Source organism: Triticum aestivum, chromosome 3B (genome assembly GCF_018294505.1).
Source record: "Triticum aestivum cultivar Chinese Spring chromosome 3B, IWGSC CS RefSeq v2.1, whole genome shotgun sequence".
Classification (NCBI taxonomy): Eukaryota; Viridiplantae; Streptophyta; class Magnoliopsida; order Poales; family Poaceae; genus Triticum; species Triticum aestivum.
In genome coordinates, this window is record NC_057801.1 from 324,554,242 (window position 1) to 324,569,262 (window position 15,021).

A 15,021-nucleotide genomic window follows, 5' to 3' on the forward strand; every position below is an offset into this window, starting at 1 on the left:
CCTCCTCATCGAAAGTTTCCCCCTCGACCGGCGCCCTGGAGCTCGACGCCCAGGGTAGCTTGATGAAGATATCGTCGCCGGCCTTCAAGTAGGCGTCGGGCTGGGGCTCCTCGGAGCCCGGCTCCGCAGCAGCGCCAGAGGGATCGGCGGTCGGCGCAGCGCCTGGCGCTCCTGCGGCCTCAGGGTCGTCAGTGCGATCGCCCGACCCCTCGCCGGCTTCTGCGGCGGCAGCCTTGGCGGCCTCCTCGCCGGCGGTCTCATCAGCACCGGCCCCTTCTTGGTTGGCGGCAGCATCGTCAGTGCTTCCATGCGCGCCTTCCGCGCCGGCACCCTCTGTCTCCATTGGCTCAGCAGTAGATGGGTCTGAAGGACGAAGAAGGGAGAAAAATCAATCAAAAATCCAAGAGAAGAAAATCAGAAGAAGAAGAACCCAAGGGAAAGTTTTTGGACAAGTGAATTACCTGTGCCAAGATCTGCAGTTGCGGTCTCGGCCGCCGCAGGATCAACGGTGCTGCCCCTTGCTGGAGAGTTCTCCCTTGCCGGAGAGCGCTCCCTTGCCGGGGACTCCTCCCTTGGCGGCGTAGTCGAAGCAGATGGCACTTCGGGACCAGCTTCCGGGCGCTCCTGATATGGCTGCTCTGCTCCTACACAAATCAACAAGCAAGATATCAACAAAGGAAAAAGCACTCATGCGCGCCTGACAGCAGAAAGCTAAGTATGAACTTACGCTGGGGGCTGCACTGGGGGCTGCTTTCAGGAGTGGTTGCTGGGTCCGTCAAGGTGGTCTCGGACCCACCCCCTGCTGAAACGGTGGGGTCATCTTCGATGACAATCACCGCGGCCTTGGCCCTCTTCGCCGCTCTCTGGGCCAGCGTCCTGAAAAGAAAGGAGTTCAGATTGAAGCAAGTTAGATACAAGATAAAAATAGCAAGATTGAAGAACTACAAGAGCACCAAAGAAACTTACTCTTCTTCCTCCTCGTCGGAGCTGAGCGCGGAAAGATCGAAGTCCGGCTCCCTTCCGGTGCGGCGAGGGGGAGGAGTAGGATCCCTTGCCCGCTTGGCAGGGGCGGTGGCGGTGGCCCAGGAAGATCCCGCTCCAGTTGCCGCTGCTGCGTGAGGCGCTCCCGCGGCAACATTGCTTGCTGCAGTAGAGCGTGTCACACGGCTCGGCGGCTGTTGACCCGGCTGCCGCCCCGCTACGTCCGCGGCCCTGCGAAGACGCCTTCTTGGCAGGGCCGGGGGCTCCGCCTGCGACAAGCTTTCTGAAGGCTCGGGCTCTTCCTCGCCGGCCTCGCTCGGCTCAGCTTCAGAGCCGGCAGGCTCTTCCTCGCCAATAAACTCGGCGCGCTCGGCGAGGTTTGCCGCCTCTGCTGCCTCCGCCTCCTCCACAGTGAACCCGAACGCGCCCGCGGCAGCTGCGGCCGCAACCTCTTCCGCCCTAGTGGTGATGCGCTGCAGCTCCTCGTCGGTGGTGTCACGGGTGAGGCTCTTCTGCTCGTCAGCATGGACCGGCACTTCTTCCAAGTTGTCGAAGAACGCTTGCACAACGTCATCCACAGGCTCTTGCCAAGTTGGAACGATTCCGTGTGAATCGCACAATGACATCATGGCGCGGATCCGGTCAAGCGAAGAATTATTGCACAATGGAACGACGCCCCTCGCCAGCGTGAATGGGTGCTGGGGATCGCGTTTGAACAACTCCAGGAGCATTGCATCTAGCTCCATGACGGTGAAGTTGTAGTTGAGGCCCGGCCGCATCCTCATGATGTCCGCCGAGTTCTTGAATTCCCAGGCGGGCCTCCCCCTCTCTTGCAGGGGGGCGATGCGGCGGCGGAGGAAATCTGCGCCTACAGTGAGCCGGGCAAGCCTGAGGCAAAGGATCCTAGTGATGGCGATCTTCAGCCTCTCGTCTTCCGGGGCCACGTTGCTCCAGTCATTGGCGTGCACTATTGGAGCTCGGCGCACGGCGGTGAAGGGCTGCGGATTCTCCTCGACGATCCAGCACCACTCCGCTCTCCACTCCTCCCACTTGCTGCGGAGCTCACCCTCCAAGTACGCCTCCTTCTTGCCGACTCTCGAGATCTAGGCGATCCCTCCGGCAAGTGGCTCTCCTCTCTCTACCCGAGGCATGAAGATGTGGCGGAAAAGGGCAACATTGGGGTGGACTCCGACAAAGTTTTCGCACAAATGTACGAAAACTGCCATGGTCAGAACGGCGTTGGGGGTGAAATCAAGGAGGCGGAGGCCGTAGGTGTTCATGATATCGCAGAAGAACTCCGAGAAGGGCGGGCAGAGCCCGCAATAGAAGAACAGCGCGAAGAATGGGTACCCGTTTGGAGCCAGTTCCGAAGCAGCGGCCGGGAGTACCCTCGTGCGCGGATGCGCCCGCGTCTTCGACGCCCAAAAGAGGTAGAAGTACTCCCTCAGCTCCTTCGCGCCGAGCTGTGGGGAGAAGATCGACCGCTCCTTCCGCAGCGCCGCGAGCCGCTGCGCCTCGGCCGACTTCACGCCCTTTCCCTTGTCGTCTTTCGGAGCCATGGCGGAGGTGGTGGGGGAGGTCGACGGCGTTGGTGATGCTGGTGGCAATGGGGGGCGGAGCGCTGCTCTCTCGGCTTCGAGAAGAAGGGGGGGGAGCGGCAGAGGTTCGTGAAGATGGAGTAGTAGCAACCAGCAAGGGGGAACGAATTGCCCCTGTTTCCTCTGCTTATAAAGAGGGATGGGGCGGACGTTTCGCCCTTCCGAATAAAGAACCACCCACGATCTCTCCTACGACGCCGCATTCAATGCGTGCCGTTAGGGGAGAGCGCGGTGGATACAGAGCGAGATTCGGCGTGGCCCAGTCCGCGTGTGCCTGTGCCCTGTCTTGGGCCTGGCCCAACAGCGCTCGGCACCATGTCTGGCCTAGGCCCGGGGGCTCCTGTCGGTGTACTAGAATAGGGGTACCCTAGTACCCCGAACTTGTGCACGGGCAGTTGCAGCACCCCGCGGCAAGGCTTGCCGGGCGAATGCCAAGATCCTCCATGGTTCCCTTGGAGCCATTCAAGAACACAAGATAATCAAACAAGCAGCAGTAGGAGTGTTATCTCTCTGGAGAGCTCCGAAGCTGGGTAAACTGCTCGTGTGCTTCGCCTCGATCTGCTCTTCGTGTGACCTCCGCCCCCCGCCGAACCGAAAGGGACTCGGTCCGCCGGCCCCATAGGTGTTCGTGGATCAGTTTCCTCCGACAAATATGTTCACAAAAATTAGAACAGATCCATAAATAATGAAAATAGCGAACCGTCGGAGGAGATCTCTAGGGGTCGCTTCATGATTGTATTCAATCCCTCGATTTGGATAAAAAAAAGTTTTCCATGTCTTGTACAACGCTGAGCCCTCAAAAATTGACACAACTTTCTATGGGTTAATTTTTATAAGCTATATAAAAATGACTAAATTTCTATTTTGCCTTCATACACAGCTATATTCTTTTGGTACCACATTACTGATTATTATAGACACCGCTACGCTAGGTCAAGGCGGGGCACTCACTCATCAGTCTAGCTCAAGCAGTGTCCATCAATGCAGTTTGATCACCGCCATTTTTTTTCGTTATGACGCGTTAGAAAATCAAGTCGTGATGAGACCATCACATTTTTTTATCTTTTAAATGACTTTTTAAAGGTCCCTTATATCGTCATGACATCACCCAGACATACTTTATGAAATTACATTCTAAAAGTCCTTATCTCATCCTGGCATTTGGTTCAGAATTTTTTATATCTATCATACATGTATAATCTAATAGATTTTCTCCCGTTGCAACGCACGGGCATATTTGCTAGTTTATAACCAAAGCAAATTATCATGATGTTCTAAAAGACTCAGAATAATAAAAGTGAAGCATGAGAGATCAACTATTTCTATAAAATAAAACCACCACCGTTCTCTAAAAAGATATAAGCGAGGCACCAGAGCAATATTGTCTATCTAAAAAGAAATAAGTGAAGCACATAGAGTATTCTAATAAATTCTGATTCATGCATGTCTCTCCCAAAAGGTGTATACAGCAAGGATGAGTGTGGTAAACTGAAAAGCAAAGACTCAAATCATACAAGACGCTCCAAGCAAAACACATATCATGTGGTGAATAAAAGTATAGCCTCAAGTAAAGTTACCGATAGAGAAGAATAAAGAGGGGATGCCTTCCGGGGCATCCCCATGTTAGGCTTTTGGTTGTCCTTGAATATTACGTTGGGGTGCCTTGGGCATCCCCAAGCTTAGGGTCTTGCAGCTCCGTTAGTATAAGAAAATAAACCACCACTTTAAGGTACTATAATCAAATCATTCTTTATTTATATTGGTGTTAAACCTATTGTATTCAAACTTATCTATGGTTCATACCCCCCAATACTACTCATAGATTCATCAAAATAAGCAAACAACACACGAAAAACAGAATCTGTCAAAAACAGAACAGTCTATAGCAATCTGTAACTTTTGAATACTTATTGAACTCTAAAATTTATAAAATAAATTGCTGGACATAATAACTCTATCTATTAATCATCCGCAAAAAGAATCAACCTAAAATCACTCTTCTGTAAAAAAATGACAGCTATTCTCGTGAGTGCAAAAGTTTCTATTTTTTACAACAAGATCGCAAAGACTTCAGCCAAATCTTCCCAAAGGTTCTACTTAGCACAAACACTAATTAAATCATAAAACCACATATAAACCAGAGCAAAAAGCAAAAAGCAAAGAACAAGAATAAAATTGGGTTGCCTCCCAACAAGCGCTATCCTTTAAAGCCCCTAGCTAGGCATAAAAACACGAATAGATCTAGGTATTGGCATCTTTGGCATGCAATCCATAAGTGGCTCTCATAATAGATTCATAAGGAAATTTAATTTCCTTCCTAGGAAAGTGTTCCATGGCCTTCCTTAACGAAAATTGGAATATAATATTTCCTTCTTTCATATCAATAATTGCACCAATCATTCTAAGGAAAGGTCTACCAAAAATAATAGGACATGTAGCATTGCAATCTATATCAAGAAAAATGAAATCTACGGGCACATAATTCCTATTTTCAACAATAAGAACATAATTAATCCTTCCCATAGGTTTCTTAATGAAGGAATCCGCAAGATGCAAATTTAAAGAACAATCATCAAATTCACGGAAACCTAGCACATCAGACAAGGTTTTTGGAATCATGGAAACAGTAGCACCCAAATCACACAAAGCATAACATTCATAATCTTTAATCTTAATTTTAATAGTAGGTTCCCACTCATCATAAAGTTTTCTAGGAATAGGAACTTCTAGTTCAAGCTTTTCTTCATAAGATTGCATCAAAGCATCAACGATATGTTTAGTAAAAGCTTTATTTTGATTATAAGCATGAGGAGAATTTAACACGGATTGCAACAAGGAAACACAATCTATTAAAGAACAATTATCATAATTAAATCCTTTGAAATCCAAAATAGTGGGTTCATTACTATTTAAATTTTTGACCTCTTCAATGCCACTTTTATCAATTTTGGCATCTAGATCTAAAAACTTCGAATCATTGGGACTCCTTTTAACTAAAGTTGACTCATCTCCAGTCCCGTCTTTATCAAGATTCATATTGGAAAACAAAGATTTAATAGGAGTCACATCAATGACTTTTAGATCTTCATCATTGTTATCATAAAAACTAGAAGAACACGCTTTCACAAACCAATCTTTTTTAGCACGCATCCTAGTGATTCTTTCTTTGCACTAATCAATGGAAATTATCATGGCTTTGAGAGACTCATTGATATCATGCTTAGGTGGAATAGATCTTAGTTTCAAAGAATCGACATCAAGAGAAATTCAATCCACGTTCCTAACCAACTTATCAATCTTAAGCATTTTTTCTTAAATCAAAACATTGAAATTCGTTTGCGAACTTATAAATTCTTTAACACTATTCTCAAAATCAGAGGGCATCTTATTAAAATTTCCATAAGAGTTGTTCTAGGAATTACCATAATTATTAGAGAAATTACAAGGAAACGGCCTAGAATTAATATTGCTTCTATACGCATTGTAACCAAAATTGTTCCTACTAACAAAATTCACATCCATAGATTCATTATTATTCTCAATCAAAGTGGACAAAGGCATATCATTAGGATCATAAGAAACCTTTTATTAGCAAATAGTTTCATAAGTTCATCCATCTTTCCACTCAAAACATTAATTTCTCCAATCGCATGAACTTTTTTACTAGTGGATCTTTCAGTGTGCCATTGAGAACAGTTAACCTTAATATTGTCTAGGAGTTTAGTAGCTTATCCTAAAGTGATTTCCATAAGATCTTTCAGTGATCTTTTAGTAGCTTATCCAAAATATCGGCCGAATCTAAATGATTTCTAGAAGCAAAATTCAATCTGGCATAATTTTTTTGTATAATCATCCATAAATTCAAACCATGTGTAGGGAAATTACGTATCATTAATCTGATCCTCTCCCAAGCTTGTGCAACATGCTCATGATCAAATTCCTTAAAATTCATAATATCGTTCCTGAGGGAGATGATCTTAGCGGGACAAAAAATACTTAGAGATAAAAGCATCTTTGCACTTATTCCATGAATCAATACTATTTTGAGGCAAAGAAGAGAACCAAGTTTTAGCATGATGTCTAAGAGAAAACGGAAATACTTCAATTTAACAATATCATTATCCACATCTTTCTTATTTTGCATATCACACAAATCAATGAAGTTGTTTAGATGGGTTGCGGCATCTTCACTAGGAAGGCAATAAAATTGATCTTTCATAACAAGATTCAACAAAGTGGTATTAATTTCACAAGATTCAGCGTCGATAGTATGAGCAGTCGGAGTGCTAATAAAGTCATTGTTGTTGGTATTGGAAAAGACACACAATTTTAGTATTATCTTGATCCATCATGACAAGCAATCAATCCAACACACAAGCACACAAGAAGCAAACGAAAAGAGACGAAAGAAAGAGGGGCGAAGAAAAGGCAAAGGTTCTCAAAAATTGTTTTAGAAGTGGGGGAGAGGAAAACGAGAGGCGAATGGCAGAAAATGTAATGCAAGGGAGAAGAGATTATGATGGCTACTTGGTATGGCTTGACTTGACATAGATCTCCCCGGCAACAGTGCGAGAAAATTCTTATTGCTACCTCTTGAGCTTGTGTTGGTTTTTCCCTTGAAAAGGAAAGGGTGATCCAGCAAAGTAGCGTAAGTATTCCCCTCAGTTTTTACAACCAAGGTATCAATCTAGTAGGAGACGATGTACAAATCACCTAGTACCTGCACAAACAATCAAGAACGTTGCAACCAACGTGATAAAGGGGTTGTCAATCCCTTCACGGTCACACGCAAAAGTGAGATCTGATAGAGATAGTAAAGTAAATATTTTTGGTATTTTTGTTGTATAGATTGGAAAGTAAAGATTGCAAAATAGTAAAAGAGATTTAAAGAGATGAAATATAATGGAAAAGAGACCCAGGGGACAAAGGTTTCACTAGTGGCTTCTCTCGAGATATTATGTATTACGGTGGGTGAACAAATTACTACCGAGCAATTGATAGAAAAGCGCATAATTATGAAGACATCTAAGGCAATGATCATGAACATAGGCATCACGTCTGTGTCCAGTAGACCAAAAAGATTCTCCATCTACTACTATTACTCCACACATCAATCGCTATCCAGCATGCATCTAGAGTATTAAGTTCATAAGAACGGAGTAACGCATAAGCAAGATGACATGATGTAGAGGAATAAACTCAAGCAATATGATATAAACCCCATCTTTTTATCCTCGATGGCAACAATACAATACGTGCCTTGCTACCCCTACTGTCACTGGGAAAGGACACCGCAAAATTGAACCCAAAGCTAAGCACTTCTCCCATTGCAAGAAAGATCAATCTAGTAGGCCAAACTAAAGAGATAATTCGACGAGACCTGCAAATATATCAAATAATGCATATAAGAATTCAGAGAAGAACCAAATAATATTCATAGATAATCTTGTTCATAAATCCACCATTCATCGGATCTCGGTAAACACACCACAAAAGAGTATTACATCGAATAGATCTCCAAGAACATCGAGGAGAACTTTGTATTGAGAATCAAAGAGAGAGAAGAAGCCATCTAAGTAATAACTATGGACCTGAAGGTCTGTGGTAAACTACTAACGCTTGATCGGAGAGGCAATGGTGTTGATGTAGATGCCCTCCGTGATTAATTCCCCCTCTGGCAGATCGCCGAAAAAGGCCCCAAGATGGGATCTTACGGGTACAAAAGGTTGCGGCGGTGGAAAAGTGGTTTCGTGGCTCCCCCTGATGTTTATAGGGTATAAGAGTATATATATAGGCACAATAAGTACGTCGGTGGAGCTGCAAGGGGCCCATGAGGGTGGGGGCATGCCTACCCCCCTGGGCGCGCCCTCCAGCCTCGTGGACGCCTCGTGGCATTTCTGACTTCAGGGGGAGCAAACGACAGAAAAGCTAAGTTTTGCCTTGCCGAGAAGCAAACGACAGAAAAGCTAAGTTGCCAAAGTTTGAGCAATCAGTTTTAAAATTTTTGAGTTATTTTCCTCGAACAACCCTGCTTTGTATGGAAAACCTGTGCGCGGAGGAACCAACTCGTGGCTAGTTGCGCCCTTACTTTGTTTCGAGTCCGCTCAACAACTTATGTGTGCTGCATCTAGTCGCGACAAGGTTTCTTGTCGGAAGCAGCGCCGCCAGCAGGCTGCTGACGTTCCGCACTCAGGGCTCGCGGCTCGGGTGCCTGCGCCGACAAGTTCCCTAGAAGCGTAGGGTAAAAACATACAAAGGAAGAAATCTAGTAGAGGAAATAACATAGCAATTGATAACAGAAATAAAGTTATATTACAAGATAACTTGTCGCAGCTCTAACAGACTGTTTTCATAACATGATTAGCAGCGACAAGGGAAAAGAAGAAATGGGCGGCCTAGTCTACGCGATCGCCCTCAACCCTCTTGATCTCGCTCACTTTGTCCACAATGGGTGCGACAAGGGCCTTGAGTGCGTCCTGATCGGCGTCTGGCGGCAAGGACTTGAGGACGTTGGTGAAGCTGAGGCCTGGATTGCGGAAGGCCACCTTCATCAGCACCTTCTGGAGAACCCTGGCGCAGATTCTGTGCGACTCGTCGGCCAGCTGCTTTGGGATCCTCTCCCGGAGCCGCTGGAGTGCCGTCGCCACGCCCTTGAAGAACAGGCTGAGCTTGGCGCTGGGTTGGAGATTCTCGTCGGAGGGATACCCAAAGTCCTCCACCCCCAGCTGCGCCAGCTCCTCGTCGATGACTGCGGCAATATTCACCAGACCCTCGGTCCAGTGCTCCACAGTATCTCTGAATGAGTTCTGGGTAACTGCGATGCTCTCCAGCAGCGCCTTGTCAGCCTTGACCTTCTCCGACAAGGTCTTCTCCCGCTCCTTGGCGTTGTCCAGCGTCTGCGTCAGCGTGGCCAGCTTCAACTTCAGGTCTGCATTGGAATCCTTGGCGGCGCTGAGCTCCTTGCCCCTCTCAGCGAGAAGACCTTGCAGCTCACTGTGGGCGGAAGCATCCTCCTCACGCTCACGCTTGAGCGCGGCAAGCTCCTCGCCGCTCTTCCCGATGTTGGCCTCCAGCTGCGCCACCTTCTCCTCCAGCTCTTTCTTGGCGGCCTCTGCGATTGCGGCAGCGTCCTTTGCTTCCTTGAGCGCCCCGCCAAGTGCTTGCTCGTGCTCGGCGAGCTCCTCCTCGTAGCTGTCGAGGTTGGCGTTCCGCTGCACCAATTCACCTTCTCGCGCGGACTGCTTCTCGGCGGCCAGCCTTTGTTCCTCCTCAACTTCGGCCTTCTCGAGAAGGAAGGCCGTGCGCTCCTCGGCGAGTCGCTCCCGCTCCTGCGCCAGGGACCGGAGAGCTTCTTGATTGTGGCCCCGGAGCTCCTCCGCGCGCTTCTCCATATCAACTCCCACCTTCACGACAAGTGCTTCCCGGGAAGCCAGCTTGGCTTGCCGTGCGCGGTAGAGTGACAGCAGCTTCCGCAGCAGCTGCTCCTCCTCAGGCTCGGCACTGCGGCTGCTGGGCGCGTCGACCAACGACAGTCCGGCGGAGGCGAGCACCTCCTCATCGAAAGTTTCCCCCTCGACCGGCGCCCTGGAGCTCGACGCCCAGGGTAGCTTGATGAAGATATCGTCGCCGGCCTTCAAGTAGGCGCCGGGCTGGGGCTCCTCGGAGCCCGGCTCCGCAGCAGCGCCAGATGGATCGGCGGTCGGTGCAGCGCCTGGCGCTCCTGCGGCCTCAGGGTCGTCAGTGCGATCGCCTGACCCCTCGCCGGCTTCTGCGGTGGCAGCCTTGGCGGCCTCCTCGCCGGCGGTCTCATCAGCACCGGCCCCTTCTTCGTTGGCGGCGGCATCGTCAGTGCTGCCATGCGCGCCTTCCGTGCCGGCACCCTCTGTCTCCATTGGCTCAGCAGTAGATGGGTCTGAAGGACGAAGAAGGGAGAAAAATCAATCAAAAATCCAAGAGAAGACAATCAGAAGAAGAAGAACCCAAGGGAAAGTTTTTGGACAAGTGAATTACCTGTGCCAAGATCTGCAGTTGCGGTCTCGGCCGCCGCAGGATCAACGGTGCTGCCCCTTGCTGGAGAGTTCTCCCTTGCCGGAGAGCGCTCCCTTGCCGGGGACTCCTCCCTTGGCGGCGTAGTCGAAGCAGATGGCACTTCGGGACCAGCTTCCGGGCGCTCCTGATATGGCTGCTCTGCTCCTACACAAATCAACAAGCAAGATATCAACAAAGGAAAAAGCACTCATGCGCGCCTGACAGCAGAAAGCTAAGTATGAACTTACGCTGGGGGCTGCGCTGGGGGCTGCTTTCAGGAGTGGTTGCCGGGTCCGTCAAGGTGGTCTCGGACCCACCCCCTGCTGAAACGGTGGGGTCATCTTCGATGACAATCACCGCGGCCTTGGCCCTCTTCGCCGCTCTCTGGGCCAGCGTCCTGAAAAGAAAGGAGTTCAGATTGAAGCAAGTCAGATACAAGATAAAAATAGCAAGATTGAAGAACTACAAGAGCACCAAAGAAACTTACTCTTCTTCCTCCTTGTCGGAGCTGAGCGCGGAAAGATCGAAGTCCGGCTCCCTTCCGGTGCGGCGAGTCGGAGGAGTAGGATCCCTTGCCCGCTTGGCGGGGGCGGTGGCGGTGGCCCAGGAAGATCCCGCTCCAGTTGCCGCTGCTGCGTGAGGCGCTCCCGCGGCAACATTGCTTGCCGTAGTAGAGCGTGTCGCACGGCTCGGCGGCTGTTGACCCGGCTGCCGCCCCGCTACATCCGCGGCCCTGCGAAGACGCCTTCTTGGCAGGGCCGGGGGCTCCGCCTGCGACAAGCTTTCTGAAGGCTCAGGCTCTTCCTCGCCGGCCTCGCTCGGCTCAGCTTCAGAGCCGGCAGGCTCTTCCTCGCCAATAAACTCGGCGCGCTCGGCGAGGTTTGCCGCCTCTGCTGCCTCCGCCTCCTCCACAGTGAACCCGAACGCGCCCGCGGCAGCTGCGGCCGCAACCTCTTCCGCCCTAGTGGCGATGCGCTGCAGCTCCTCGTCGGTGGTGTCACGGGTGAGGCTCTTCTGCTCGTCAGCACGGACCGGCACTTCTTCCAAGTTGTCAAAGAACGCTTGCACAACATCATCCACAGGCTCTTTCCAAGTTGGAACGATTCCGTGTGAATCGCACAATGACATCATGGCGCGGATCCGGTCAAGCGAAGAATTATTGCACAATGGAACGACGCCCCTCGCCAGCGTGAATGGGTGCTGGGGATCGCGTTTGAACAACTCCAGGAGCATTGCATCTAGCTCCATGACGGTGAAGTTGTAGTTGAGGCCCGGCCGCATCCTCATGATGTCCGCCGAGTTCTTGAATTCCCAGGCGGGCCTCCCCCTCTCTTGCAGGGGGGCGATGCGGCGGCGGAGGAAATCTGCGCCTACAGCGCCTACAGTGAGCCGGGCAAGCCTGAGGCAAAGGATCCTAGTGATGGCGATCTTCAGCCTCTCGTCTTCCAGGGCCACGTTGCTCCAGTCATTGGCGTGCACTATTGGAGCTCGGCGCACGGCGGTGAAGGGCTGCGGATTCTCCTCGACGATCCAGCACCACTCCGCTCTCCACTCCTCCCACTTGCTGCGGAGCTCACCCTCCAAGTACGCCTCCTTCTTGCCGACTCTCGAGATCTAGGCGATCCCTCCGGCAAGCGGCTCTCCTCTCTCTACCCGAGGCATGAAGATGTGGCGGAAAAGGGCAACATTGGGGTGGACTCCGACAAAGTTTTCGCACAAATGTACGAAAAATGCCATGGTCAGAACGGCGTTGGGGGTGAAATCAAGGAGGCGGAGGCCGTAGGTGTTCATGATATCGCAGAAGAACTCCGAGAAGGGCGGGCAGAGCCCGCAATAGAAGAACAGCGCGAAGAATGGGTACCCGTTTGGAGCCAGTTCCGAAGCAGCGGCCGGGAGTACCCTCGTGCGCGGATGCGCCCGCGTCTTCGTCGCCCAAAAGAGGTAGAAGTACTCCCTCAGCTCCTTCGCGCCGAGCTGTGGGGAGAAGATCGCCCGCTCCTTCCGCAGCGCCGCGAGCCGCTGCGCCTCGGCCGACTTCACGCCCTTTCCCTTGTCGTCTTTCGGAGCCATGGCGGAGGTGGTGGGGGAGGTCGACGGCGTTGGTGATGCTGGTGGCAATGGGGGGCGGAGCGCTGCTCTCTCGGCTTCGAGAAGAAGGGGGGGGGAGCGGCAGAGGTTGGTGAAGATGGAGTAGTAGCAACCAGCAAGGGGGAACGAACTGCCCCTGTTTCCTTTGCTTATAAAGAGGGACGGGGCGGACGTTTCGCCCTTCCGAATAAAGAACCACCCACGATCTCTCCTACGACGCCGCATTCAATGCGTGCCGTTAGGGGAGAGCGCGGTGGATATGGAGCGAGATTCGGCGTGGCCCAGTCCGCGTGTGCCTGTGCCCTGTCTTGGGCCTGGCCCAACAGCGCTCGGCACCGTGTCTGGCCTAGGCCCGGGGGCTCCTGTCGGTGTACTAGAATAGGGGTACCCTAGTACCCCGAACTTGTGCACGGGCAGTTGCAGCACCCCGCGGCAAGGCTTGCCGGGCGAATGCCAAGATCCTCCGTGGTTCCCTTGGAGCCATTCAAGAACACAAGATAATCAAACAAGCAGCAGTAGGAGTGTTATCTCTTTGGAGAGCTCCGAAGCTGGGTAAACTGCTTGTGTGCTTCGCCTCGATCTGCTCTTCGTGTGACCTCCGCCCCCCGCCGAACCGAAAGGGACTCGGTCCGCCGGCCCCATAGGTGTTCGTGGATCAGTTTCCTCCGACAAATATGTTCACAAAAATTAGAACAGATCCATAAATAATGAAAATAGCGAACCGTCGGAGGAGATCTCTAGGGGTCGCTCCATGATTGTATTCAATCCCTCGATTTGGATAAAAAAAAGTTTTCCATGTCTTGTACAACGCTGAGCCCTCAAAAATTGACACAACTTTCTATGGGTTAATTTTTATAAGCTATATAAAAATGACTAAATTTCTATTTTGCCTTCATACACAGCTATATTCTTTTGTTACCACATTACTGATTATTATAGACACCGCTACGCTAGGTCAAGGCGGGGCACTCACTCATCAGTCTAGCTCAAGCAGTGTCCATCAATGCAGTTTGATCACCGACATTTTTTTTCATTATGACGCGTTAGAAAATCAAGTCGTGATGAGACCATCACATTTTTTTATCTTTTAAATGACTTTTTAAAGGTCCCTTATATCGTCATGACATCACCCAGACATACTTTATGAAATTACATTCTAAAAGTCCTTATCTCATCCTGGCATTTGGTTCATAATTTTTTATATCTATCATACGTGTATAATCTAATAGATTTTCTCCCGTTGCAACGCACGGGCATATTTGCTAGTTTATAACCAAAGCAAATTATCATGATGTTCTAAAAGACTCAAAATAATAAAAGTGAAGCATGAGAGATCAACTATTTCTATAAAATAAAACCACCACCGTTCTCTAAAAAGATATAAGCGAGGCACCAGAGCAATATTGTCTATCTAAAAAGAAATAAGTGAAGCACATAGAGTATTCTAATAAATTCTGATTCATGCATGTCTCTCCCAAAAGGTGTATACAGCAAGGATGAGTGTGGTAAACTGAAAAGCAAAGACTCAAATCATACAAGATGCTCCAAGCAAAACACATATCATGTGGTGAATAAAAGTATAGCCTCAAGTAAAGTTACCGATAGAGAAGAATAAAGAGGGGATGCCTTCCGGGGCATCCCCATGTTAGGCTTTTGGTTGTCCTTGAATATTACGTTGGGGTGCCTTGGGCATCCCCAAGCTTAGGGTCTTGCAGCTCCGTTAGTATAAGAAAATAAACCACCACTTTAAGGTACTATAATCAAATCATTCTTTATTTATATTGGTGTTAAACCTATTGTATTCAAACTTATCTATGGTTCATACCCCCCAATACTACTCATAGATTCATCAAAATAAGCAAACAACACACGAAAAACAGAATCTGTCAAAAACAGAACATTCTATAGCAATCTGTAACTTTTGAATACTTATGTAACTCTAAAATTTATAAAATAAATTGCTGGACATAATAACTCTATCTATTAATCATCCGCAAAAAGAATCAACCTAAAATCACTCTTCTGTAAAAAAATGACAGCTATTCTCGTGAGTGCAAAAGTTTCTGTTTTTTACAACAAGATCGCAAAGACTTCAGCCAAATCTTCCCAAAGGTTCTACTTAGCACAAACACTAATTAAATCATAAAACCACATATAAACAAGAGCAAAAAGCAAAAAGCAAAGAACAAGAATAAAATTGGGTTGCCTCCCAACAAGCGCTATCCTTTAAAGCCCCTAGCTAGGCATAAAAACACGAATAGATCTAGGTATTGGCATCTTTGGCATGCAATCCATAAGTGGCTCTCATAATAGATTCATAAGGAAA